This window comes from Oncorhynchus masou, chromosome 11, assembly GCF_036934945.1.
Source record: "Oncorhynchus masou masou isolate Uvic2021 chromosome 11, UVic_Omas_1.1, whole genome shotgun sequence".
NCBI classification, from domain to species: domain Eukaryota; kingdom Metazoa; phylum Chordata; class Actinopteri; order Salmoniformes; family Salmonidae; genus Oncorhynchus; species Oncorhynchus masou.
In genome coordinates this window covers 32,947,619-32,963,030 of record NC_088222.1, presented here as the reverse complement: position 1 = coordinate 32,963,030, position 15,412 = coordinate 32,947,619, and the positions used below count along the sequence as shown (strand labels likewise).

At 41.8% G+C, this 15,412-nt stretch overlaps 1 long non-coding RNA gene across 2 annotated transcripts in view; it reads right to left on the bottom strand.

Annotated features, from left to right (window-relative positions):
- The window catches only part of LOC135548560 (uncharacterized), a 79,451-nt gene that overhangs the window by 17,070 nt on the left and 46,969 nt on the right, over nucleotides 1–15,412 (bottom strand). For both annotated transcript variants that reach the window (XR_010456844.1, XR_010456843.1), the window contains exon 2: nucleotides 6,431–6,482. This is a non-coding gene — a long non-coding RNA (uncharacterized LOC135548560). The remainder of the gene's footprint in view (nucleotides 1–6,430; nucleotides 6,483–15,412) is intronic.

The window sequence follows — 15,412 nt, the reverse complement described above, 5'->3', positions numbered from 1 at the left end:
TGACCAGTCTTTCAAAGCACTTCATGGCTACCAACGTGAGTGCTACGGGCGGTAATCATTTAGGCAGGATACCTTCGCTTTCTTAGGCACAGGGACTCTGGTGGTCTGCTTGAAACATGTAGGTATTACTGACTCGGTCAGGGAGAGGTTGAAAATTTCAGTGAAGACACCTACCAGTTGGTCCACGCATGCTTTGAGTACACATCCTGGTAATCCGTCTGGCCCCACAGCTTTGTGAATGTTGACCTTTTAAAGGTCTTGCTCACATTGGCTACCGAGAGCGTTATCACACAGTCGTCCAGAACAGCTGGTGCTCTCATGCATGCTTCAGTGTTGCTTGCCTCGAAGCGAGCATAAAATGTATTTAGCTCGTCTGGTCGGCTCACATCACTGGGCAGCTCATGACTGGGTTTCCCTTTGTAGTCCATAATAGTTTTCAAGTCCTGCCACATCCGACGAGCGTCAGAGCCGGTGTAGTAGGATTCAATCTTAATCCTGTATCGACGCTTTTCCTGTTTGATGGTTCGTCTGAGGGCGTAGCGGGATTTCTTATAAGCGTCCGGATTAGTGTCCCGCTTTCAGTACATTTCTAATTCAGTATGAAATGTACTGTAGACTAAGAAAATGGATCCACATATGCATTTTGTTCTCCTTTGTGGTGATCCGACTCATTTTACAAGCTGTGAACGACTGCCAGAAAGAAAGAGAGAGCCAGAATCAGAGCCCTGATCTTAGCAGACAGACCTTCCAAGGCTGGGGCAGGTTTAAACCACATACCAGACCGCATATCACTACTCCTCCCCATCGTCATTGTAGAGGACAAGGGCCCATAGATTATAACTAAGTCTCAGTGCATGGAAACATATAAACATACAGGCTGTTCCCTCCCATGCTGAATAGTTTAAACATTACAGCAGTCTGTCTGTCTGCTGAAGCAGTTTGGGGAATGGCCTTGGTTCCAGGCAGGTAGTTAGGTGGGATAATCAAGCCACTAAACCCCTCGAGAAAGGCACTTAACCTGGTTGAACCTGGGAACTATATTCTGCAGTGCAAATGGATATGTAATAAAAGCTGTGGGCGATGTCAGTTGTTTTCTGGAACAAAAGCATCTGCTAAACAGAGAATCTCAGATGTATTATGATTATTGCATTTCATACTTGATGTTTATGTCCAACCATCTGGGCCTCAAAGTGTGGCTGGGATTCGCCACTCAGCTCACAGGAGATTGGTTGTGATAATGTCAACCCACATGAACAAATGTGTATGCTACAATAATATCTGCAAAACACTTAAGTAAATACTACAGTATACTACAGTCCACAAAACACTACAGCTGTGTTCAAATACCCATACTAACATACTTACTATACTATACTACATACTATACCACATACTATATACTGTACCATTATTTAATTTTATTATACTGTAAATGAACAGTCTCCTTTCAGTTGAGTGTACTAGTGCTTTGCCTGTCTACCGGAAGTTGATGCTGTTGCTATACAACTTCTTGCTAGTTTGTTAGCATGGCTAACAAATTACTAGCCAGACATCTTACGACTTATTTGACAGTGTCCATTGAGAACGCACAATGACTATACCACTTAGCTAAGCTAAGAATGACATGAATAATCAAGTCAATAAACATTGGGTAGTTAGTTAGATAGCATATAGTTAATACTGGCAAGTTGGCCAACTAACGTTAGAACAGTAGCTAGCTAACAAACCGGTTGTCACGCCCCGACCTTAGAGATCCTTATTTATTCTCTATGTTTGGTTAGGTCAGAGTGTGACTCGGGTGGGAGAATCTATGTTTTCTATTTCTTTGTTGTTTTTGCCTAGTGTGGTTCCCAATCAGAGGCAGCTGTCTATCGTTGTCTCTGATTGGGGATCGTTGTCTCTGATTGGGGATCATATATAAGTTATAATTTTCCATTTTGGTTTTGTGGGGTGTTGTTTTCCGTTTTGTATCTGTGCCTGACGGAACTGTTCGCTTTCGTTTTTGTATTCGTTATTTTTGTTTGAGTGATTCTTGACAATAAAGATCATGAACACTTTCCACACTGCTCTTTGGTCCACTCTTCCTTGCGACGACGAGCGTTACACCGGTACATAAAAGCAACTGCTGTAATGATATGCGGTTCATAAGGCTAGCGTAGCTAACAAATTGTCAGACAACATAACGTAACTTATTTGAAAAGGCATTACTTTATTACATTGCTGAATTTTTTCTTAACAATTTTCATAATTAGTTAAAGCAATGAGTTTGGATCTGCTCATCGGACTTCGGCTGCATTTTCTTCAAATCTGAAAATGTTGTGAAGCCATGCCCATTTTCTGAAGAATTGCATTATGGGCCCCAAAAGCCCAGAAATAGTTTCCACTGCTTGTATACTTCATATTTTGGCGAATTCAGTACGACATTCGGGATCTTTTGGCATACTATGACCAATAACCATACTACATACTCAATTTATGTCACAAATAGTACAGATAGTGCTATAGTAGACTATAGTATATTGACCTAAAATATTTTACTGAGTTACAATTCACAAGGAAATCAGTCAATTGAAATACATTCATTGGGCCCTAATCTATGGATTTCACATGACTGGTAATACATATATGCATCTGTTGGTCACAGAAACCTTTATAAAAAAGGTAGGGGCGTGGATCATAAAAACAGTCAGTATTTGGTGTGACCATCATTTGACTCATGCAGTGCGACACATCTCCTTCGCATAGAGTTGATCAGGCTGTTGATTGTGGCCTGTGGAATATTGTCCCACTACTCTTCAATTGCTGTGCAAGGTTGCTCGATATTGGCGGGAACTGTAACACGCTGTCGTACACGGCGATCCAGCCTTTCCCAAACATGCTCAATGGGTAACATGTCTGGTGATTATGCAGGCCATGGAAAAACTGGGACATTTTCAGCTTCCAGGAATTGTATACAGATCCTTGCGACATGGGGCCATGCATTATCATGCTGAAACATGAGGTGATGGTGGCGGATGAGTGGCACGACAATGGCCTCAGGATCTTGTCACAGTATCTGTGTGTATTCAAATAGATTTAGTCCATCCACACCAGATGCAATCAGGACACGCAAGTTGAAATAGCTAAATTAACTCTGAACCAAATATATTAATTTGGGGACAGATCAAAACACACTAAACATTCATGGACATTCAGCTAGCTAGCTTGCTGTTGCTATCTAATTTGTCCTGGGATATAGACATTGGTTTGTTATTTTACCTGAAAAGCACCACGTCCTTTTTTCTTGTTGAATTTTTACCCATTTTGAGTCACCAAAATTGTGTGTTCTCTACTCCGATAATTCATCCACAGATAAGAGGAAACCTAGTTAGTTTCTAGTAATCTCTCCTCCTTCAGTCTTCTTCTGACTTTATATAGCGGTTGGCAACCAACTTTAAGGTGCATTACCGCCACCAACTGGACTGTGTGAACCTCAGATCATCTTTCAATCCCCCACGTGGGTACAGAATATACTGTACTCCTAAAAACCAATGAGGAGATGGGAGAGTCAAGACTTGCAGCGCATCAAGCATCAAAAATAGAACCAAGGTCTATTTTAGCGCCTGGCTACGCAGACTCTCGAGCAGTTTGGATTAAATTATTGAATAACATGTATGTGTACATTTATATTGAAACACTCGCGCACGCAATGTGGGTGGTGTGGTCAGCATCTTATGGTAGAGAAATTAATATTAAATTCTCTGGCAACAGCTATGGTGGACATTCCTGCAGTCAGCTTGTCATTTGCACGGCTCCCTCAAAACTTGAGACATCTGTGGCATTGTGTTGTGTGACAAAATTGCAGATTTTAGAGTGACCTTTATTGTCCCCAGCACAAGGTCCATCTGTGTGATGATCATGCTGTTTAATCAGCTTCTTGATATGCCACACTTGTCAGGTGGATGGATTATCTTGGCAAAGGATACATGCTCACTAACAGGGATGTAAACACATGGATGTAAACACAACATTTTAGAGAAATAAGCTTTTGTGCATATGGAAAATGTCTGGAATATTTTATTTCAGATCATAAAACATGGAACCAACACTTTACATGTTATATTTTTGTTCAGTGTATTTTTTCATGTGGGAAGGCCCTGGCCCACACTGGAGTCGCCTTGACTGACGGAGGCTAGGAAAACACAGGAACGCTCAAATGACCCAGGAAGCAATATGAAACCAGGTGAAACTGGTTGTGTGAAGTAGGTTACACCACAAAATCATGTCTTGGTGACAAATTGAAATGGACCTTTAGCAATAACAGAATAGCTTGACAGTATTAGGATGTAAAACGTAACAGATTCCCTTGCTGCGAACTCCATCACCAGCAGAAAATGGTGAATTGCTGTTTTAACAAAATACAAATTATATTAGATCTACTACATAATGGCCTTACAAAAAAACACATCCACACGATAGCAAGATACTATAATTCAAAGCATGAAGAATCGTGCACTCGCTGTATTCCCTCTGCAGATAAATCAGTAATTACTTTAATATGCTATATATTCATGGATAGTGAAAGAACAATTTAAAAAAAAACATTTTTTTTGCTGTGTGCTTTTTTTGTGCTTGGGGAGATACAATACAGTGGATGTCTAACATTACAGATCCCCTGTGTGATAGACGCAGTGTGGTCATTCCTCCCTCCCTACCAGAGTGGATGACAACCACTCTAAAAATACACAACTTTTCAACCTAACACTAACTGAAGGTTTTGTGCCCCTAAAGGCAGACTGACCGTGGGTCTACTGGCATGAAAGGTCAATTAGAAGCCTGTGTAGGTAAAGGAAAGACTATGACACGATACCCATTGTCACCTCACAAAACACTCCAACAATTCATTCTAATGAGAGCACACAGATAAAACAAAGCAAATCTAATTGTGAATCATCATGGCTTGATATTTGTGTTTTCTTCAAACAGCTGCACATTTCAAATAAGAAACATACATAACTCTCTCTTTTCCCATTATGTAATACATTTAGGTAATTTACTTCCTATATTTATCATCTTTTATCATGCACACTTAAATTAAAATAGTGCACAGAGAAAAAAACATTGATGGTGAGATTTTGACATCATGGCCCTCAAAAACAGTTGGCTAATGTAAACCAAGCCACGCTATGCTTTGAAAGACATGATGAGGGTCATCTCTTTGCTTGATGTCATGAGTGTGCTCCAAGGAAAGCTAGAAGGTTGTACAGTTAACTCCCAGGGTGTCATTCTAAACCATACAACCTACTACCTCAACCCGGATGCACACATTTTCAGTAGGCCTTCTTCTTGTCCTGTCCTCTACTTCCAAACCAAGAACAATAGTATCTTCTGAATTGTACTGTAGTCTCCTTTTCCATTCTGGAGGATAAGGTTGCTTCCATTAACATCAAAAGTTTGGAATATGCTATTAAATAAAACTGAAACATTATGGTTCGCGCTTTGTTAGAATAATCAAAATGTTCTATTCTGCCTGGAACTCCTTAACACCACAATGGACACCAAATATCTATTAACGCAGGATTAGTAATTGTATAAATAAAGGACATCAAAGAGACAAAAGTTACCATTAAAAAAACATGTTGTTCACACCACAATGACAGAGACCCACAGAGGCGAGCTTGTGATGTCAGATTTGCCACAAGATCGGATCTACGGGTTTGTGCCAAGTGGTTCGTTGGAAAGCATCAAAATAAATACGTTAAATTACACAGAACAATACAACGTTACCCTATTCCACAAACCTGGGCCAAACTGTGTCCAAAGATGTTACTTTATGTATGAGTCTACTGTACCATGCATGCAACAAGCCGTCAAATCAAAATAATGTCGTCGATAGGTTGATGTCCACCAATACCTCTGGTATGTCATCCTTACACTATCCTAATCAACAATAAAGTGAGGACAATAAACGCTCTCAACCTCTAAGTGGATCAATTCAGATAAATGTGTTGAATCGTATATATAAGCATTGGATCTGAAGTGTTTTGAGCAGAGCAGAGAGCTGTTGGCTACAACACAGAATTAAGCTGGAACAGCACAATGGAAAGGACCAGACAAGACCGCAAGGACGAATCTCCCAGAAACGATCTGAAAACATACTGTACCTGTCTAAACTAAGTAAGATCAAAATGAATATAGCTACAAAACCTAAATAACGTAAATGATATATTGATTAAATGTACAGATGAGACGGCAAAGATAAAGAATGACTCCACAGATTTTCGTCTGGCCTATAGACATGTCACAGAGACCATGTTGAGGAACACAACACAATGTCTGTGCCACATCCAAGGCCCACAGTTAAAGAAACTGCTGTTGGATATTTTGGTAAATCAGGATACACATAACACAATGTATTGTAGAGGGTAACTTCTTTCTGAAGGTAACTTACCTTGTTGATTGTGTGCCTTACAGGGCATGGAGTAATCTCACTCTCTTCCTATCTGAAAACACAAAAGAAAATAAGAACATTAATAGGCTTGAACAATACCGGCAGTTTCACACCCTACTGCACGGCCTGGTGGTTCCTGAAATGACAGGATTAAAATCAATAGCAACAGTACAATAAATTACCTAACAAAATATTTGCAACTGAAAATACATGTTGGTGAATAATAAAGCAACAAAAGAAAAAGACAGAATGGCTTCACAAAAACCCTGATAGTACCGACAATTGTATTGCAAAAGTATTCTTTCCATTCTTATACTGGTAATGTCAAATCATATAAAAGCAGATTCCATTTACAGTTTCAGCCGCTCATATAAGGAGCATCAAATGCTTCAGCAGTTCCCTCCCAGACAGAACATTTGCATGGAATTCCATTTTTCAGTGAGAATAATAATAATGTTGTGGAGGAGATTTATCTCCCCGTCTAGTCCCCAGAGAGACACGCCAGGGAGTCCTGCTTTCCTCCTGGCCATCATGCAGCACTGAGGCGTAGGCTGTGGCAAGAAGATAGGATAGGTTAGCCCAACTAAGCCTAGATAGCAGCAGCAATCGAGAAAATCATGGCAAGGAGCTGAATAAATCTGCCCCGGTGAACAGGATGCCATGGCGAATGGGATGCCGGTGTAATGGAGCCATGGTCACCTAGGGTTTACTGTGGCAACTTCAGAGTTCCAAACACATCAGAATATTCCTGGTCGTGGCTGCATGGCCGCAGTGCGACAAAGTCAGGTATAGAAACGGAACAGTGCGAGTATGCCAGTGCCAGTGCCACTTACCCCCAGATCTCTACTAACCATTTGGCATTCATCATCTCTATTTGGTTTGGATTGTTCTGACCTCTCTTTTGTACGCGGCCGGAGACAGACAGACAGGAAGCAGGATTGAGCTTGAATCAAAAATAGATGAAACGTGGGTGCTATGCAAAAAAGCATCCGCTTCTGATAAAATAAAAGTCAAGCTATGTTTTTGTGTCCATCTCCATTGGCAAGTCGGGTTAATTTCAGCACTGCACCATCCGCCATTTTCTAAGCAAACACAAGAATGAAAGAAAGACAAAAAAAAGAAAGCATAACCCTTTGCTGGCATCGCATTCTCTCTTTCTCTTCCTCCTTGCACCATAACAAAACCTTGGCCGAGGGGGTCACATGGTTTCCTACCAGAAAGCCACAGCATTTCCATAAAGCATTCTGCTGACATTGTGAAGACATCTTTTGTCTAAATCAAAACCTTGGCCAGCCCAGCCTGCCCGAAAATTTGGCACCTTCAAGGGAGAGGGAGTGCAGAGGGAAGGGGTGGTGTTAGGAGTCATGGCAACCCCTACCTGGCAGGCTGCCCATCATCTCGAGGTGGGGAGTAGCCGGGTCTAATGTGGTGTCGAGCAGGAATGCCTGGAGCCTTCCAAAGTCAATTTAATGTTCATGTTGGGACCTTCCATTTCGCCGCATATACGGTACCAGTTGCCTTTTTGATAGAATAAATGAAAAGGGCTCCACAGATGACACCTTCTGTCCCTTGCGCACATGTGCGCAAACACACACACACGCACATAAATACACACACACAGAGAGCTTGGAATATACATTATCTACAAGCCTTAACATTCATGTATAATGTCATCTGTACTAGGTCTTCTCTGCTGTCTGTCTGGTATGTGTAACCGGGCATTGGTCCTTCATAAAGCTCTTCTCCTCATGTTCTCAGCCGTAAAATGACATTTCTACCATTTCTACTTCCAGATATCACGACAAACAGCAAGCCTGCTGCTGTGGCTGGGAATGTACAGATAAAGACAAAACTATCCTATGTTGCTGTGTCTCTCCTGTAAAAGTTCCATGAATAAATAGCAGTGTGGAAAGTTTCTCATTTTTTTCTCTCTCTCTCTCACACACATGCACACAGGGAGGCCTTGGTACAGTAGGAACACACACACACAATTTGGCCATGGGGTCCTCCTTCGTACAGTACAGTAGAAGTAAACACACACGCACACACACACACACAAAGTCAGGCGGTTCAAGGCAATAACTCATGCATATGACATCTGACTCACACAGAGCCAGCCATCCACCAGGGAGGAGCTGTAATTTATGCCCCAAAAGCCTATTTTACATGTGTTTCCCTCACATAACGTAGCCTTAAATCAAAAGTGCTGAGCATCTGCCATGTTTCCTCACCTCCGGTAATGATTTTTTTTAAACACATACGCTGAGAGCCTGAGACTGTCTGGGACTGACTGACTGACTGACTGACTGACTGACTGGCTGGTTGTGGTGGGAGGGAGAGAGGGAGTGCCAAAACCAAGCCAAAATGTTTTTTCCCCCTTTTCTTTCAGGAGGTAAATGTATATGGCTTCATATCTCCCAGCCTGTCCAGTAACATGTAGTAACATGGTGATGATATCTCCCAGCCTGTCCAGTAACATGTAGTAACATGGTGATGATATCTCCCAGCCTGTCTAGTAACATGTAGTAACATGGTGATGATATCTCCCAGCCTGTCTAGTAACATGTAGTAACATGGTGATGATATCTCCCAGCCTGTCTAGTAACATGTAGTAACATGGTGATGATATCTCCCAGCCTGTCTAGTAACATGTAGTAACATGGTGATGATATCTCCCAGCCTGTCTAGTAACATGTAGTAACATGGTGATGATATCTCCCAGCCTGTCTAGTAACATGTAGTAACATGGTGATGATATCTCCCAGCCTGTCTAGTAACATGTAGTAACATGGTGATGATATCTCCCAGCCTGTCTAGTAACATGTAGTAACATGGTGATGATATCTCCCAGCCTGTCTAGTAACATGTAGTAACATGGTGATGATATCTCCCAGCCTGTCTAGTAACATGTAGTAACATGGTGATGATATCTCCCAGCCTGTCTAGTAACATGCAGTAACATGGTGACGATATCTCCCAGCCTGTCTAGCAACATGTAGTAACATGGTGATGATATCTCCCAGCCTGTCTAGTAACATGTAGTAACATGGTGATGATATCTCCCAGCCTGTCTAGTAACATGTAGTTTACATGGTGATGATATCTCCCAGCCTGTCTAGCAACATGTAGTAACATGGTGATGATATCTCCCAGCCTGTCTAGTAACATGCAGTAACATGGTGACGATATCTCCCAGCCTGTCTAGCAACATGTAGGTACATGGTGATGATATCTCCCAGCCTGTCTAGTAACATGCAGTAACATGGTGACGATATCTCCCAGCCTGTCTAGCAACATGTAGGTACATGGTGATGATATCTCCCAGCCTGTCTAGCAACATGTAGTAACATGGTGATGATATCTCCCAGCCTGTCTAGTAACATGTAGTAACATGGTGACGGTATCTCCCAGCCTGTCTAGCAACATGTAGTAACATGGTGATGATATCTCCCAGCCTGTCTAGCAACATGTAGTAACATGGTGATGATATCTCCCAGCCTGTCTAGTAACATGTAGTAACATGGTGACGGTATCTCCCAGCCTGTCTAGCAACATGTAGTAACATGGTGATGATATCTCCCAGCCTGTCTAGTAACATGTAGTAACATGGTGATGATATCTCCCAGCATGTACAGTAACATGTAGTAACATGGTGATTATATCTCCCAGCCTGTCTAGTAACATGTAGTAACATGGTGATGATATCTCCCAGCCTGTCTAGTAACATGTAGTAACATGGTGACGATATCTCCCAGCCTGTCTAGTAACATGTAGTAACATGGTGATGATATCTCCCAGCCTGTCTAGTAACATGTAGTAACATGGTGATGATATCTCCCAGCCTGTCTAGTAACATGTAGTAACATGGTGATGAAATCTCCCAGCCCGTCTAGTAACATGTAGTAACATGGTGACGATATCTCCCAGCCTGTCTAGTAACATGTAGTAACATGGTGACGATATCTCCCAGCCTGTCTAGTAACATGTAGTAACATGGTGATTATATCTCCCAGCCTGTCTAGCAACATGTAGTAACATGGTGATGATATCTCCCAGCCTGTCTAGCAACATGTAGTAACATGGTGACGGTATCTCCCAGCCTGTCTAGCAACATGTAGTAACATGGTGATGATATCTCCCAGCCTGTCTAGCAACATGTAGTAACATGGTGATGATATCTCCCAGCCTGTCTAGTAACATGTAGTAACATGGTGACGGTATCTCCCAGCCTGTCTAGCAACATGTAGTAACATGGTGATGATATCTCCCAGCCTGTCTAGTAACATGTAGTAACATGGTGATGATATCTCCCAGCATGTACAGTAACATGTAGTAACATGGTGATTATATCTCCCAGCCTGTCTAGTAACATGTAGTAACATGGTGATGATATCTCCCAGCCTGTCTAGTAACATGTAGTAACATGGTGACGATATCTCCCAGCCTGTCTAGTAACATGTAGTAACATGGTGATGATATCTCCCAGCCTGTCTAGTAACATGTAGTAACATGGTGATGATATCTCCCAGCCTGTCTAGTAACATGTAGTAACATGGTGATGAAATCTCCCAGCCCGTCTAGTAACATGTAGTAACATGGTGACGATATCTCCCAGCCTGTCTAGTAACATGTAGTAACATGGTGACGATATCTCCCAGCCTGTCTAGTAACATGTAGTAACATGGTGACGATATCTCCCAGCCTGTCTAGTAACATGTAGTTTACATGGTGATGATATCTCCCAGCCTGTCTAGCAACATGTAGTAACATGGTGACGGTATCTCCCAGCCTGTCTAGTAACATGTAGTAACATGGTGACGATATCTCCCAGCCTGTCTAGTAACATGTAGTAACATGGTGATGATATCTCCCAGCCCGTCTAGTAACATGTAGTAACATGGTGACGATATCTCCCAGCCTGTCTAGTAACATGTAGTAACATGGTGACGATATCTCCCAGCCTGTCTAGTAACATGTAGTAACATGGTGACGATATCTCCCAGCCTGTCTAGTAACATGTAGTAACATGGTGATGATATCTCCCAGCCCGTCTAGTAACATGTAGTAACATGGTGACGATATCTCCCAGCCTGTCCAGTAACATGTAGTAACATGGTGACGATATCTCCCAGCCCGTCTAGTAACATGTAGTAACATGGTGATGATATCTCCCAGCCTGTCTAGCAACATGTAGTAACATGGTGATGATATCTCCCAGCCTGTCTAGTAACATGTAGTAACATGGTGATGATATCTCCCAGCCTGTCTAGTAACATGTAGTAACATGGTGATGATATCTCCCAGCCTGTCTAGCAACATGTAGTAACATGGTGATGATATCTCCCAGCCTGTCTAGTAACATGTAGTAACATGGTGATGATATCTCCCAGCCTGTCTAGTAACATGTAGTAACATGGTGATGATATCTCCCAGCCTGTCTAGCAACATGTAGTAACATGGTGACGATATCTCCCAGCCTGTCTAGTAACATGTAGTAACATGGTGATGATATCTCCCAGCCTGTCTAGTAACATGTAGTAACATGGTGACGGTATCTCCCAGCCTGTCTAGTAACATGTAGTAACATGGTGATGATATCTCCCAGCCCGTCTAGTAACATGTAGTAACATGGTGATGATATCTCCCAGCCTGTCTAGTAACATGTAGTAACATGGTGATTATATCTCCCAGCCTGTCTAGTAACATGTAGTAACATGGTGACGATATCTCCCAGCCTGTCTAGTAACATGTAGTAACATGGTGACGATATCTCCCAGCCTGTCTAGTAACATGTAGTAACATGGTGATGATATCTCCCAGCCCGTCTAGTAACATGTAGTAACATGGTGACGGTATCTCCCAGCCTGTCTAGTAACATGTAGTAACATGGTGACGATATCTCCCAGCCTGTCTAGTAACATGTAGTAACATGGTGATGATATCTCCCAGCCTGTCTAGTAACATGTAGTAACATGGTGATGATATCTCCCAGCCTGTCTAGTAACATGTAGTAACATGGTGACGATATCTCCCAGCCTGTCTAGTAACATGTAGTAACATGGTGACGATATCTCCCAGCCTGTCTAGTAACATGTAGTAACATGGTGATGATATCTCCCAGCCTGTCTAGTAACATGTAGTAACATGGTGATGATATCTCCCAGCCTGTCTAGTAACATGTAGTAACATGGTGATGATATCTCCCAGCCTGTCTAGTAACATGTAGTAACATGGTGATGATATCTCCCAGCCTGTCTAGTAACATGTAGTAACATGGTGATGATATCTCCCAGCCTGTCTAGTAACATGTAGTAACATGGTGATGATATCTCCCAGCCTGTCTAGTAACATGTAGTAACATGGTGACGATATCTCCCAGCCTGTCTAGTAACATGTAGTAACATGGTGATGATATCTCCCAGCCTGTCTAGTAACATGTAGTAACATGGTGATGATATCTCCCAGCCTGTCTAGTAACATGTAGTAACATGGTGATGATATCTCCCAGCCTGTCTAGTAACATGTAGTAACATGGTGATGATATCTCCCAGCCTGTCTAGTAACATGTAGTAACATGGTGACGATATCTCCCAGCCTGTCTAGTAACATGTAGTAACATGGTGATGATATCTCCCAGCCTGTCTAGTAACATGTAGTAACATGGTGATGATATCTCCCAGCCTGTCTAGTAACATGTAGTAACATGTTGACGATATCTCCCAGCCTGTCTAGCAACATGTAGTAACATGGTGACGGTATCTCCCAGCCTGTCTAGTAACATGTAGTAACATGGTGACGATATCTCCCAGCCTGTCTAGTAACATGTAGTTTACATGGTGATGATATCTCCCAGCCTGTCTAGCAACATGTAGTAACATGGTGACGATATCTCCCAGCCTGTCTAGTAACATGTAGTTTACATGGTGATGATATCTCCCAGCCTGTCTAGCAACATGTAGTAACATGGTGACGGTATCTCCCAGCCTGTCTAGTAACATGTAGTAACATGGTGACGATATCTCCCAGCCTGTCTAGTAACATGTAGTAACATGGTGATGATATCTCCCAGCCCGTCTAGTAACATGTAGTAACATGGTGATGATATCTCCCAGCCTGTCTAGTAACATGTAGTAACATGGTGACGATATCTCCCAGCCTGTCTAGTAACATGTAGTAACATGGTGATGATATCTCCCAGCCTGTCTAGTAACATGTAGTAACATGGTGACGATATCTCCCAGCCTGTCTAGTAACATGTAGTAACATGGTGACGATGATTTTAAAAAAAGAATATGAAATAGGGCCGACACACACAAATGCATGAGTAGTACCAACACTTAATACTGTTATTATTGCCAGTGCTGCCGTATAAGCTAAGTATTTTACACTTAAATGTCAAGCACACAACTTTAACCAATGTATTACAATGGTTTATTACAGATTTAGAAACCATCTATAAACGAATAATTTTATCCGTTAAAAAGCCATTGGGTCCGGGCTCTATCATTTCTAATGACTCCAGTCCATCAGTGTTGTGGCTGGGACCTTTAATAATAACCACAGTATTAATAAGAACTGCAAACAAAGGGCCATGCAGGGCCCAGCCAGGGTCTCATCTGCTCTGAGCTCCGTTCCAAACAGACTAAGCTGAAACTGTCCAAAACATACCCCCCCCCCCCACCATCGTGCCCCTCATCCCCACTGAGGGGGTCATCTCATATCCTGAGAGGTAGGAGGCCAGGATCAAAGTTCAACTGAGACCAGAGAGGAGAAAAAAGGTTTCCCTTGGATTGAATATACCATCGCAAACCAGACAGGGGTGAAAAATCCGACGGACAGACAGTAATGTGAAACAGTTGAGCTTCAAGGCAGGGAAGAGGGTTGAAATGTGGGAAAGAGGCAGAGATGTAAAGTACTTAGGTAAAAATACTTTAAAGTACTACTAAAATCGTTTTTGGAGTATCAGTACTTTACTAATTATATTCTTGACAACTTCTACTTTACTACAAACCCCCCCCCCCTTTTTACTCCATACATTTTCCCTGAAACCCAAAAGTACACGTTACATTTTGAATGCTTGGCAGGACAGGAAATGGTCCAATTCACACACTTATCAAGAGAACATTCCTGGTCATCCCTATTGCCTCTGATCTGGCGGTCTCACTAAACACAAATGCTTTGTTTGTAAATGATGTCTGAGTGTGCCCCTGCTAATCCGTAAATTAAACAAACAAGAAAATTGTGCAGTCTGGTTTGCTTCATTTGAAATGACTTATACATTTACTATGGATACTTAAGTATATTTTAGCAATTACATTTACTTTTGATACTTAAGTATATTAAAAAATATATGTATATTAGACTTACTCAAATAGTGTTTTACTGGTTGACTTTCCCTTTTACTTGAGCCATTTTCTATTAAGGTATCTTTACTTTTACTCAAGTATGACAATTGAGAACTTTTTCCACCACTGGAGATAGGAAACCATTAGATGTGGAGTTTGACATTCACTGCATTTCTCAAATTGTAATTCATTTGATGTGAACTACCAAAACAATATCACAAGATGACTATGTTGATCAAACCTTATACATTATTTGAGTGAGCTTGTACTTACAAAAAGCCTCTCTGGTGAAATAATAATTTACCCTTAACATATCAGCACATTTCTGAGGCATGCCATTTGGTGTGAGAGTGAAATGTCAAACATGATTTTTTTACACGGTTTGTTAATCTTCACCACAAGCCAGCGCTACAGGCAGCCTTCTCCAAAGGCTCACCATGGACAGTGTTATTTATGTCTCAAAGCAAAGCACCCTTATCACCACTAATTTAATGATGTCTCCAGCCATGACAGAAAACATACAGCCCACAGGTTAATCCAGATGAAGGTTCACACTGTCCTGTCCTGTACTCTGACTGGGTCAGGCTGAGGAGAGGACTGTACTGTATAATCATTCTCTATTCAGAGGTCCTCGTTG